This window comes from Panulirus ornatus, chromosome 17 (genome assembly GCF_036320965.1).
Source record: "Panulirus ornatus isolate Po-2019 chromosome 17, ASM3632096v1, whole genome shotgun sequence".
Classification (NCBI taxonomy): Eukaryota; Metazoa; Arthropoda; class Malacostraca; order Decapoda; family Palinuridae; genus Panulirus; species Panulirus ornatus.
Genome location: NC_092240.1, coordinates 24129087 through 24143882, shown reverse-complemented (window position 1 = coordinate 24143882; position 14796 = coordinate 24129087). Strand labels below are relative to the sequence as shown.

General features: G+C 42.8%; 1 protein-coding gene across 1 annotated transcript in view; it reads left to right on the top strand.

Annotated features, from left to right (window-relative positions):
• Positions 1–2940: 2940 nt before the first annotated feature.
• The window catches only part of LOC139754636 (uncharacterized), a 97729-nt gene continuing 85873 nt past the window's right edge, over positions 2941–14796 (top strand). Inside the window, exon 1 of the mRNA XM_071672142.1 lies at positions 2941–3089. The gene's annotated coding sequence lies outside the window, so the exon portion shown is untranslated. The remainder of the gene's footprint in view (positions 3090–14796) is intronic.

The window sequence follows — 14796 nt, the reverse complement described above, 5'->3', positions numbered from 1 at the left end:
TATCATTATTACAATTATTATCATTATGATTATTATTATCATTATTATTGTTATTATCATTATTACAATTATTATCATTATGATTATTATTATCATTATTATTGTTATTATCATTATTACAATTATTATCATTATGATTATTATTATCATTATTATTGTTATTATCATTATTACAATTATTATCATTATGATTATTATTATCATTATTATTGTTATTATCATTATTACAATTATTATCATTATGATTATTATTATCATTATTATTGTTATTATCATTATTACAATTATTATCATTATGATTATTATTATCATTATTATTGTTATTATCATTATTACAATTATTATCATTATGATTATTATTATCATTATTATTGTTATTATCATTATTACAATTATTATCATTATGATTATTATTATCATTATTATTGTTATTATCATTATTATTGTTATTATCATTATTACAATTATTATCATTATGATTATTATTATCATTATTATTGTTATTATCATTATTACAATTATTATCATTATGATTATTATTATCATTATTATTGTTATTATCATTATTACAATTATTATCATTATGATTATTATTATCATTATTATTGTTATTATCATTATTACAATTATTATCATTATGATTATTATTATCATTATTATTGTTATTATCATTATTACAATTATTATCATTATGATTATTATTATCATTATTATTGTTATTATCATTATTACAATTATTATCATTATGATTATTATTATCATTATTATTGTTATTATCATTATTACAATTATTATCATTATGATTATTATTATCATTATTATTGTTATTATCATTATTACAATTATTATCATTATGATTATTATTATCATTATTATTGTTATTATCATTATTACAATTATTATCATTATGATTATCATTATCATTATTATTGTTATTATCATTATTACAATTATTATCATTATGATTATTATTATCATTATTATTGTTATTATCATTATTATTATCATTATTATTGTTATTATCATTATTACAATTATCATCATTACCATTAACATAATTATAACATATAACTCTAGGATTCCTTTGACGGGGTTCCTGCAGGTTTGGGAATGCACTCCACGCAGGAGTAGGGTAATGATGGACCCCTCTGCTCAGAGATGATCCTTGACGAGACTGTACTCTTCTCCGTCCACTGATTATCATCAAGCCTTCCGTGAAGTCCACTCCTGGTGAGACCACCAGCAGTCGAGGGAATACGTCAGGTAGCTGGAGTCCCCGGAGGTGAGTGGGAGCTCCCCCAGGGGATGCGTCAGGAAGCTGGAGCCCCCGGAGGTGAGTGGAGGGTCTCCCCAGGGGATGCGTCAGGAAGCTGGAGTCCCCGGAGGTGAGTGGGAGCTCCCCCAGGGGATGCGTCAGGTAGCTGGAGCCCCCGAAGGGGAGTGGGAGCTCCCCCAGGGGATGCGTCAGGAAGCTGGAGCCCCCGGAGGTGAGTGGGAGCTCCCCCAGGGGATGCGTCAGGAAGCTGGAGCCCCCGGAGGTGAGTGGAGGGTCTCCCCAGGGGATGCGTCAGGTAGCTGGAGCTTCCAGAGGTGAGTGGAACGTCCCCCCAGGGGATATCAGGTAGCTGGAGCCCCGGGAGGTGAGTGGGAGTCAGGTAAAAAAACTATTAGACATGACTCAGATATCATGAGCTACCCCTGAGATAATTGAAGAAGCAGCAGTAGAAGTCCCCAGGGACGTCAGTAAGGTAGCTAAATCTACCCCAGGGGTCAGTAAGGTAGCAGAGGGTTACCCCAGTGGGTGTATAAGGTAGCAGAGGGTTACCCTAGGGGGTCTATAAGGTAGCAGAGGGTTACCCCAGGGGTCTGCAAGGTAGCAGAGACTACACCAAGAGTCAGTAAGGTAGCAGAGAGTTAACCCCAGGGGTCTTAAGGGTAGCAGAGGCTATCCCAGGGGTCAGTAAGGTAGCAGAGGCGACCACAGGGGCCAGTAAGATAGCACAGGCTACCCCAGTGGTCAGTAAGATAACACAGGCTACCCCAGTGGTCAGTAAGATAACACAGGCTACCCCAGTGGTCAGTAAGGTAGCAGAGGAATACCCCATGGATGAATACCCCAGGGATAAATAAGGTAACAGGAATCCCCAGGTATCAGGAATTCCGCAGACACAGGTCAAGTATCAGGAGGCCCCCAGCCCTATGTCTGGTATCAGGAAGTCCCCAGACATGAGTTATGTATCAATAGGTCACAGGCATAATTCAGGTATTAGGAAGCCTCCATACATGTTAGGTATCAGGAGGTCTTCAGTCATGTCAGGTATTAGGAGGTCACCAGACATGACAGGTATCAGGAGGTCCCCAAGCATAACCCAGGTATTAGGAGTACACCAGCCATTCTAGGTATCAGGATGTCCCGAAGCATAAGCAAGGTATTAGGAAGCCTTCAATTATGTCAGGTATCAGGAGGTTCCTTAGGCCTAACTCGTGCATCAGGTCACCAGATATATGTCAGGTATTAGGAGGTCCTCATGCATAAAAGTCAGGTATTAGGAGGTCTCCAGACACCAGTCAGGTATCAGTAGGTGCCGGGGTGAGTTATCAGGTGAGGAACGTCACTCAATACCCAGCTGTGTGCCTCACGGGACTCACTTGACCGCTCGTATTGCATCACAGCCAGAATGCTGATCCCACGCCCGCTCATCCCAATGAACAACATAAAACGTCACACGGTAACACCTCGTTTCATCCTCCATGAAAAACAAACTTACTCTAACCCAGTTGTGGGAGAGAGAAATACAATAACGAGTCTTTGAAACAAATTATACCAATGTTTTTATATAACTTGGGACAATTTGAGTAACAGTACGAAACCCAGTGGGAATTACCATAGCAGAGGAGAAATTCCCGTTTTCTGAGGTGCGGCGACGACGTCGGGGGCTCAGTGTGTGTGTGAAACGTGTTGGGTGTGGTACGCTGCTCCGCCTCCACGGACATTACCTTACTAAAGATCCATTTGGCGTGAAGCTTAACGGTATTTCCTGAACACGTTTAACTCTCTTAACAAGTTTCTACGTCTACTGCTGGAACAGGTGAATACGCATGGTTTATTTTGTTAATTCTATGTGAATGATCATGGGTGTAAAATTATAATCAGGTATGTTCCTAAGTATTGACTGTTTTGCATGAAACCCTATCTATACCTCTTATTCCTTTAGCATTTGTGAAATTTCAAAAGTTACAGTTTGGGGTATTTATATGAGAAGCAAGTAAAGCTCCCCCTACCATTTCCGTCGGTCAGAAAGCTCGTGTGTCCAATATCACTATGCCTGTCACTGTGTCTGTGACTTCAACCTGTTTTATTTCTGTCCCTCATGTCTGTGCGTTCTGTCTGTATGACCAACTGACAGACTATACTTTCTATCAGTCATGTGACAAAGTTTACTCACACCTTCTCTTCAATCTTTCGTATATTGCTCCCTTAATCCAGCAGTTCGCCTCTTTAATTTTCATCATCATATATAAATGAAAATATGATCTTACAATGCCCAAATTCCTTCAGTGAGTACAAGAAATTATTCATTCGTGCGCCATACACTGTAAAAAAAAAAAAATGCTATTCGCTGACGAAGACCTGACGAATATAGGCCGGCGTAATCAGCTAAACTTAGTCTTCTGAAAACGGACGAAACTCTCGTGATGTCATAAAGAATATTGTAACGTGTACCCACACGGGGAGTGGCTGACTGAATGGAAATTAAGACATTATTATTAGCTTTCTTCAGTGTTAACTGGAAAGACGGGTTTCAGAAGACTTTGGCGAGGGTTTTAATGGAGCGTTCTCGGAAGGGCGGTGATCGAGGTAAGGTTTTGGAGACGACGGGAAAAGTGGGAGCGTCTCAAAGCCTTGGTAGCTAACTCAAGGTGCCATGGTGTTGTGATCGTCAATGATGGATGACATGTGCTCTGTGTCACTGACGGATGACGTACTGTTACCACGTACTGAATCTCCTGAGGATATAATCTGTAATTATCTGATAACTAGTAGAATATATAACGTAAAGAAACTAAAGTTCTACGCTGAATATCATAATGGTGTAAAATTTAACTCTGTTGAATAACACATGACGAGCCAAGATTGCTGTGGTTCTTCTTTAATTAACATAATCAGATCTCAAGGCTGTAGAGACGGTAGTCTTAATTTTCACGATTAAAGTGAAATGTTGGGGCGCACCACAGGACATGATTACTGAGCCATGAGGATTATCAGTAGTCAGAGCCACACACCGTGTGTTGCCTCTGTTCATGCATCCCAGGTATTGGGCTCAAGGGGTCACAATCCCCCAGATATTGTCAACAGTCTCTCAGATATTGTCAACAGTCTCTCATATATTGTCAACAGTCTCTCAAATATTGTCAACAGTCTCTCAGATACTGTCAACAGTCTCTCAAATATTGTCAACAGTCTCTCAGATACTGTCAACAGTCTCTCAAATATTGTCAACAGTCTCTCAAATATTGTCAACAGTCTCTCATATATTGTCAACAGTCTCTCAAATATTGTCAACAGTCTCTCAAATATTGTCAACAGTCTCTCAAATATTGTCAACAGTCTCTCAAATATTGTCAACAGTCTCTCAAATATTGTCAACAGTCTCTCAGATACTGTCAACAATCTCTCAAATATTGTCAACAGTCTCTCAGATATTGTCAACAGTCTCTCAGATGTTGTCAACAGTCTCAGGGGTTTTATTGAATTCATAGAGAGGATGCGTTAAATATGGAGGGAAGGTGTAGACTCAGGGGCAGGTGTTAACTATGGAAGGAAATTGTAGACTCATGGTAGGTGTTAACACGGAGGGGAATGTTAACTCACAAAGGAGGTATTAACCTCCGGAGAGAAAATGATAACTTTGCGATGAGGTTTTATATCCTAGGGGGGGGGGGGGGTGATAACTCAATGTAGATAACTCAAGTGTTAACGCATGAAACGGAAGTGTTACCAACTACAATGGAAGAGTTAACTCACGAAGAGGCGTTAACTGCCAAAGGGGAGGTGACAGGTCTGGGAAGATGTTAAATCCTGGAGGGGATTTGATAACAAGAGTTAATAATATTCGGAGAAGTGATATTTTAAGTGGGAGGTGTTAGCTTAGAGGAGGCGTTAACTCACGGAGGGGATGATAACTCCTGGTGGGGAAGTGATAACACTGTGGAGGTTAATTCAAGGACGGGAGGTGATGACTCGTAGTAGGAGTTAACTCAGAGAGAGAGGGAGGGGGGGGGGGTGATAACTCGAACGAAGTGTACACTACCATATGGGGGTGATAACTCAGGGAAGGGCTAACTCTCAAAGGGAAGGTGATAACACATTAGATGGTATTAACTTCTGGAGGGGTGATAACTTAGGGGAAGGTGTTGACTTACTGAGGATGATGTTAACTCACGCAGGAGAGGTGTTATCTAATGGGAGAGGAAGTGTTAAATCACGGAGGTGTTAACACAGGGTGAATGTTCCGCTCGAGGGAGGTGATAACTCAGGGAAGGGTGTTAACTCACCGAAGAAAGGGGATAATTCAAGGGGGGGGGGTGTTTAATCCCACAGGGGATGATAACTAAAGGGGAGGTGTTAATTATCCGAGGAAATGGATAATTCATGGGGGGGGGGGTGTTAAATCCTACAGGATGATAACTAAAGGGAAGGTGTTAACTCCAGGAGGGGTAGTGGTATTTTAGGGGGGGGGGGGGTGTTAGAGACGTTTTTCACTTCCTCCAGAATTCATAAATACCTCTCTCTCTCTCTCTCTCTCTCTCTCTCTCTCTCTCTCTCTCTCTCTCTCTCTCTCTCTCTCTCTCTCTCTCTCTCTTTCATAATAAACCTCTATATTTCAGGTCATGTTCGGCCATGAAGTAGTCTTCTGTACGTGACTGGAGCCTTCAACGTAAACACAAAGGCATGGAAGGTGTTCTAGAATTCAGGGGAGATTATGAATCAAGTGGGGTGTTAACTAACGGAAAGGGGGGGGGGGGTGATAACAGAGGGAGAGGGTGTTGACTGCTGGAGGGAAGGAAATAACAGAGGACGGAGGAGGAGGTGCTGAGTCAAGGATGACCTTTTCTATCTGCTTGAAGGTCAGTTAGTGGGACTTGACCCCAACACTGAGGTCATAACACTTCCGTCCCTCTCTCCCTGGACACACTTCCTACAGCAAGGATAACTGTGACAGAACCTCTCGTTACTGTGACAGTACCTCTCGTTACTGAGAACCCCTCGTTACTGAGAGAACCTCTCGTTACTGTGAGAGAACCTCTCGTTACTGTGACAACCTCTCGTTAGTGAGAGAACCTCTCGTTAGTGAGAGAACCTCTCGTTACTGTGAGAGAACCTCTCGTTACTGTGAGAGAACCTCTCGTTACTGTGAGAGAACCTCTCGTTACTGTGACAACCTCTCGTTACTGAGACAGAACCTCTCGTTACTGTGACAGAACCTCTCGTTACTGAGATAGAACCTCTCGTTACTGAGACAGAACCTATCGTTACTGAAACAGAACCTATCGTTACTGAAACAGAACCTATCGTTACTGAAACAGAACCTCGTTATTGTGCCAGAACCTCTCGTTACTGACAGAACTCTCGTTACTGTGACAACCTCTCGTTACTGAGACAGAACCTCTCGTTACTGAGACAGAACCTCTCGTTACTGTGACAGAATCCCTTGTTACTGTGACAGAACCTCTCGTTACTGTGACAACCTCTCGTTACTGAGACAGAACCTTTCGTTACTGAGACTGAACCTCTCGTTAGAGACCGAACCTCTCGTTACTGTGACAGAACCCCTCGTTACTGTGACAGAACCTCCCCTTACTGTGACAGAAACTCTTCTTACTGTGACAGAAGCCCTCCTTATTGTGACAGAACCTCTTCTTACTTTGACAGAACCCCCTCGTTACTAACTGAAACCCTCCTTGCTCAGACATTACCGCGTTACTGCAATAGAACCCCTCTTTACCATGACCGTTACGAAGAGAACCTCTCCTTATTGACAGTACTTCGTCACTGTAACGCTTCCTCTCGTTACAGTAACAGAACCTCTCATTTAAGGTAATTAAGAGTAAAAGGTTCAATTTATCCATAGCCAGCGTTGCAGGTGTGAACCACAGATAACAAATGCGTCACAGTGTAGCTTGCAGGGTGACTTTAGGTACTGGTAACATTGGCCGTGTCACTGGTAATGTATGTTGGCAATACTGGTTGCTTCCCATGGGGTGGGGGGGGGGGGGGTGTTAGGGTAGGAGGGTGGCCATCCGGCCTAAACGTTTCCCATAAATGCCAAAGTTCTTTCTCCCCATGATCTAAGTTGGCTGACACGCCCAAGTAAGCATCAATTAATTATGAAAGCAAGATTAGTTAAGGATGTTTTAAAACTATTACAATGGAAGTGAATCCCTCATATGCCTTGAGATGCACTTTTAAAACTCCCCCTTTTTGAACACGACGGAACGACCCTTGGGTATGATGGGATGGCCTTTGACCTGACCCGTAAGGATCAGGTTACAGGTCAGGCCACCTTGTGTCAAAGGTCGTGCCCATTGGGTCCGCTTCATCACGCCCAGGGAGCTGCTGACGCAGAGGTAATCTCTGGAGGCTAGGACTCATCTTGCCAATACACGGCCGCACATCGAGGCCAGGGTTTTCCTACCCGCTGTGAATCGTACGTGCAGGCGGGGAGGAGATGCCAGCAGATGTGGCATTTAGCTGCGCGAGGACGGCAGCTGAGCCAGGCACACGCCACAGCCAGCTGGGGTGCGGCAGCTGATTCCAGCACACACCACAGCCAGCTGACCAATTCTACGGGGTCGCCAATCTTCCATTTGTTTTGTGTATGACTGAAGGCGATAATATCACTAGGCTTCGCCCGCACGAGGTTACACCGCCAGCGAAAAGTCACCTTAGGCGAGGCTGTATCACTGGGAGTGCAGTGTCCTCAAAGGACTTCTCATTGCAAAGGAGTCCACGTTTCCCTGCTGCGTGAAGCAACGAAGCCTTAGGCCGGAGGAGACTGGAAAGACGTCCTTGGTAAGCCAGGACACTTTTTTACATGGCGGTAGCATTCCCGCCTGTGGCACAGGGGTTCCAGGGTTCGATCCTGGCTGTTGGTGGTTTGTATGTTCTATGAAGGTGCGCGTTCCTATGCACTTTGTTCGTATATATATATATATATATATATATATATATATATATATATATATATATATATATATATATATATATATAGAGAGAGAGAGAGAGAGAGAGAGAGAGAGAGAGAGAGGTTAAATTCACTGCTCAGGAAAACATTAAGGACGCCAGTGATTACATTATTCACTACTCACGAAAGCATTAAGGACGCCAACGATTGCATTATCAATGCTCAGGAAAACATCAAGGACGCCAGTGATTACATTATTCCAGTGATTACATTATTCACAGCTCAGGGAAACCACTGATATTGTTCGACAGCTTAACACTTATGTACTAGGTTTGACGAAAATCTGTTTAGAAGTCTAATGAAGGACATGTCTTTCGTTCATCTTAAACCTATAAAACAGACTGAAGGTTTAGGTATGGGTTGGCCAATATTAACAAATATTTTTGTCACAAAGAACAAAAGTCGTGAGCTTGTTGTCATCTTACTCTTAGGCCTTTTCATTATTGATATATTTACGGCACATACTTTTCTTTCAATCAGGGTATCAATTTAAGTTGTTCTCTTAGAATACTTACCTGCGAACACATAAATATAATATACAAAGCACAACGAAGATCAGAATAACTTTCGTTTCTGTACACTGTTATTTTCAGATAACATTATACCACTTTACACACACACACAAAAAAAAAAAAAAAAAAAACCGTTCATAAACTGGCCACGCCGTTAAGTTTCATAGCTTCCTGCCAATAAAATTTAAAACTAACTTGGTATTCACACTGACCGAGAGAGAGTATTCAAGATATGTAAGACCCACCTTATTTTTGCCAGAGTAGGTTGGATTCACCAAGATATATGTTTAAGAAACGTGGATTTCTTGTTTTTCTTTGAAAATACCATTAGGAAAGTTTTTGGACGTGTTCCTTAGGAAAGTCCCTACAATCACTATACTTCACATAATTTTCATGAAATTACCGAAATTACCTTACTTAGGACCAATACGTTTCACTAACAAAAGGAAATTATCAGAGCTAATTAAAGTCAATTACACCACTGTAGATGGGTCACATGCAGAGCAATCGTAAGTGGTGTTAGAATTATCCTTGACACGAACTGTGTTAACAGATTTTTCGGTGGTTGGATGTCGCCTGACAGCTTTAATGACCCCTGGCCCAAGTAAATTGGCCTAAATCTCGAGCAACCAACCAACACTACCGTTGATGACTATCATACTGCTGGCATCAGTTTAAATTTTCATGTGGCTCCTACGAGTTGCTTACATAGGAAGGACTTCACGCTATCTTTCCCATGTGCATTGGTGAACATTAAGGTTTTCAGTACAGGGCAGAATGGACGTGGACTAAACCCCGTGAACTCCCCCACTACGTTGTACGTATAGCCTAGTCATGAACTCCCCCGCAGCACGTCGTACGCATAGCCGAGTTTTTAAAGCCTAGTCATTTTCCATTCTACACACTGCTAACCGTGACTTGCAACTAAGTATTCTAAAGTTATGGTTATGGCGACAAAAAACAAATCCAGATAAATCTTTATCGTCAAGTATTACTCTTTAAGTGTTGATGGTATTCTTTTTAATTTCCTTTTTTTATCTCTAATCGTCCAGTTTTCGTAGGACCGTCAATTTTGAAGTCAAGATGCCAGGAGTCAGCCTCACTTATTTCTCAAACTCTTGTTTTCTTGCCATTTCATGGCACAGGTATATAACTCTTACTTAAATAACAGCATACAACCTACTTCTCAGATATGTAACTTACTTAAATTAATGCAGTCTTACTTCAGACACCTAATTATACAACTCTATGTTCACTTTATAAACTGAAATTTGTTGTACATACGAATGGTAAAACTAAATATCTGTATAATTGCCCCTCATTCGTAATTCCTACATTTTTATGTATAGCTGCTGTATGTTATGTATTTGGGTTTCTAATAATCCTAGTACAATATTTATAGCCTACTCAGGGTAGAAGGAAGACTGTGTCCGAAACTCTTAGTGTTGAAATAGGTAATGTCAAGAAGAAATACAGTATAACAATAAGCTGCAGTGGTACTGACCTTCATGTTAAAGAGTCCGCTTCTCTGGTAGATGTTCAGTCGCTGCAGTTATAATTGTTTTAATAAGACAACCCAGAACTTCTTATGAGACAACCTCAGGACCTCTTATCTGCGGCTTCTTGCAGCTTCAGCGCTGTGCATGAATCTATCTTTAGAATCGTCTCTTCCATCATACAACTTTCTACTGTGTGCTGTCTGGATTTATTTTTTCTTCATTCTGTCTGTTCCATTCTCCACCACTCATACTGTACAAATACGTCTTTCTATGTTAGTTTTTTGCTTAATTTCATGTTATGTTCTCTGGTAGTTCAATCCGTAAATCTCTCGAAAAACGTATGTCTTTGGCATCAGGCTGGATTTAAAACTTAAAAGAATGTGATCAGGTCATTCCTAACTCTTGTCTCTTACATAGTGGGCAAATTTTAGGCCTCGTAAGATATCTCGATTCTGGTACCATTACTGTTGCTTTTCTTATAACTGTCTTAATTCTGGTACCATTACTGTTGCTTTTCTTATAACTATCTTAATTCAGGTACCATTACTGTTGCTTTTCTTATAACTGTCTTAATTCTGGTACCATTACTGTTGCTTTCCTTATAACTATCTTAATTCAGGTACCATTACTGTTGCCTTCCTCTGGACCTTCTCTATAATTTCTATATTTGTTTAGTTCCAGGATGTGAAGAGCTTGCCTTATCTATGAACTTGAATGAAGTTTTAATATTTTCTAGCAGACAGCTGGTCTCCGTAGCTATCTCTCCTGAGGTAGGACTCAGGCGACAGATTAGGGACGAAGTTGTTGACTTCCACATCTCTGTCACACATAGATTCCTGCAGCTTCTTTCCAGCTAGATAATATTCATGTCGAAGCCTTCCTTCACTACGACCCATTCTAATTACGTAGTATATTACGGTGACTGAATTTCATCAACCATTATCACACCAACTCTGGAGTTTGTCTTGGTCCACTTGTGAAATGATGCAATCTTCCTCGTTTTCCATTTCCTTCATGGCACCCACACATCGCTAGGACTGCTATACCATCAAACATAGCCATACATTTAATGGTGATAAAAGTAGAGGTGGCTGATAAAGACGTTTGCCATTCGCTTTAATCAAGATGTATCAAAAATGAGCTTCTTATCCTTGTTCCAAATCCCATTTTCTTTCCATCCGTAACCCTCCTCTCTCTCTCTCTCTCTCTCTCTCTCTCTCTCTCTCTCTCTCTCTCATCCCATGGGTGTCAGAAGGGAGAGCGACGGTTGCGCAGTGGGCCAGCTCTTCTGTGGCTATCAATGTTTACTTCTTTCACCCAGGTCGCTGTCTGTTATTCGTGTCACCCGCGCGTGGGTTATTTGTGTTCATTCCAGAATTCCTCTCCATATCTCACACGTAACACCTGGCAACAACGTAACTCACGAGGCTTCGTCCTTCATACGATGACCGCTACGTGATAGCTCTGCTCTCCCGGCAAAATCTTGTTGTAAATCCTCGTTAAGTACGTACTCTCACGGGAGTGAGTCCTCGGCGAGGAATTCTCAACTGCAGCGGTAGTGTCTGCCCAGAGACGCAGCCTCGGGCTCGTCGGCACGGGCGAAGCCTCGCTGACCGCATCGGGGTCGGACTTATCGTACATCTCTCTCCCTTCCCTCCGGCTGATTCTACCGATGACCTTATGACACCCTTGTTCCCCCTCCCCCCCCCTCCTTCCTCCTACTGACCCTTGCCCCTGCTGGTAGGCTTGCTTGTGATGGACGCCACGCGGCTCGGTTTCCTTCTGCAGCTGCCGTCGGCTGGTCAGCAGGCAGGTCAGTAGCCAACAAGTGTTGACAGAGACTGTCTCTGTGTCTCGCGTCTGACGGGTTAGAATGTTGGAGACAGTTCTTGTGTCATGTATGAAGATGACTGTCTGGCATTTTTTCTTACGTTTATTGGATATATATATTCTTTTTCTTTCTTTTCTTTTAAACTATTCGCCATTTCCCGCGTTAGCGAGGTAGCGTTAAGAACAGAGGACTGGGCCTTTGAGGGAATATCCTCACCTGGCCCCCTTCTCTGTTCCTTCTTTTGGAAAATTAAAAAAAAAAAAAAAGAGGGGAGGATTTCCGGCCCCCCGCTCCATTCCCTTTTAGTCGCCTTCTACGACACGCAGGGAATACGTGGGAAGTATTCTTTCTCCCCTATCCCCAGGGATAAGATATATATATATATATATATATATATATATATATATATATATATATATATATATATATATATATATATATTATCCCTGGGGATAGGGGAGAAAGAATACTTCCCACGTATTCCCTGCGTGTCGTAGAAGGCGACTAAAAGGGGAGGGAGCGAGGGGCTGGAAATCCCTCCTTTCTTTTTCTTTTTTTTCCCAAAGAAGGAACAGAGAAGGGGGTCACGTGAGGATATTCCCTCAGAGGCCCAGTCCTCTGTTCTTAACGCTACCTTGCTAACGCGGGAAATGGCGAATAGTTTGAAAGAAAGAAAAAAAGATATATATATATATATATATATATATATATATATATATATATATATATATATATATATATAGCAAAGGTAAGCTTGCTAGGCTACTTGTCTGACGCAGTAAACGGGGAATAATGGTGTTCATCCGGGCTGAATTACTGACTGTGAAGGCCAGTATGAGGGAAATAGACATGGGTAGCAGAGCATGACCACTGGAGGCCATCAAGGGTCACTTCCTGTGCATGGTGGGAGGGGAAATTATCCATTATAGTCACAGGGTAGACTCAGGGAGGGTCACCATATGGGCTAGCGGTGTACTTGTGGGTGTCATACTGCAACTTGGGGACGAAGGATCTTGGCAAGAGGTGACGGTGGCGGGGATGGTGCTGTCCTCTCATCCCAAGAGGGAACCTTACCATCAGGGCATTCTTAATGAGATGCTCTTATGGCGGACAATCCTCCGTATATATGCAGGGGAAGAAAGTGATTTATTGGCACGTAAGATGGATGTCTCATTGGGTCTCAACCTGTTTCTACTTAAAGGAAAACTAACCCTTAGGCTCGGAGTAAGGTAGGTGAAGGTCATTTCTGTTTACCTTAAAGGAAACTGATCTTCAGTGGCAGGCTGAGTAAGGTCAAGGTTACTAAGGGTTACTTTTACTGTATATTTAGATGAAAACCCACCTTAAATGGCAGTGTACATTATGGAGAGATCATTAAGGGTCAAGTCATGTTTAAACCTAGAGCGAAACTGACCCTTGAGAGTAGCTAATCAGAGCAAACTCCGCCTCCAAGGCTTGCGGGGAACTGCCTTGACATTTTCATCGATTTATCCGGTGCAGCAAAACGCAGCTCCTGCTTCAGGTACACCCACAGGTAGTTCCTCTCCTGCTTCAGGTACACCCACAGGTAGTTCCTCTCCTGCTTCAGGCACACCCACAGGTAGTTCCTCTCCTGCTTCAGGTACACGCACAGGTAGTTCCTCTCCTGCTTCAGGTACACCCACAGGTAGTTCCTCTCCTGCTTCAGGTACACCCACAGGTAGTTCCTCTCCTGCTTCAGGTACACCTACAGGTAGTTCCTCTCCTGCTTCAGGTACACCTACAGGTAGTTCCTCTCCTGCTTCAGGTACACCTACAGGTAGTTCCTCTCCTGCTTCAGGTACACCCACAGGTAGTTCCTCTCCTGCTTCAGGCACACCCACAGGTAGTTCCTCTCCTGCTTCAGGTACACGCACAGGTAGTTCCTCTCCTGCTTCAGGTACACCTACAGGTAGTTCCTCTCCTGCTTCAGGTACACCCACAGGTAGTTCCTCTCCTGCTTCAGGCTACACCCACAGGTAGTTCCTCTCCTGCTTCAGGTACACCGACAGGTAGTTCCTCTCCTGCTTCAGGTACACCCACAGGTAGTTCCTCTCCTGCTTCAGGTACACCCACAGGTAGTTCCTCTCCTGCTTCAGGTACACCCACAGGTAGTTCCTCTCCTGCTTCAGGTACACCACAGGTAGTTCCTCTCCTGCTTCAGGTACACCTACAGGTAGTTCCTCTCCTGCTTCAGGTACACCTACAGGTAGTTCCTCTCCTGCTTCAGGTACACCTACAGGTAGTTCCTCTCCTGCTTCAGGTACACCCACAGGTAGTTCCTCTCCTGCTTCAGGTACACCCACAGGTAGTTCCTCTCCTGCTTCAGGTACACCCACAGGTAGTTCCTCTCCTGCTTCAGGTACACCCACAGGTAGTTCCTCTCCTGCTTCAGGTACACCCACAGGTAGTTCCTCTCCTGCTTCAGGCACACTCACAGGTAGTTCCTCTCCTGCTTCAGGCACACTCACAGGTAGTTCCTCTCCTGCTTCAGGTACACCCACAGGTAGTTCCTCTCCTGCTTCAGGCACACTCACAGGTAGTTCCTCTCCTGCTTCAGGTACACCCACAGGTAGTTCCTCTCCTGCTTCAGGCACACTCACAGGTAGTTCCTCTCCTGCTTCAGGTACACCTACAGGTAGTTCCTCTCCTGCTTCAGGCACACCTACAGGTAGTTCCTCTCCTGCTTC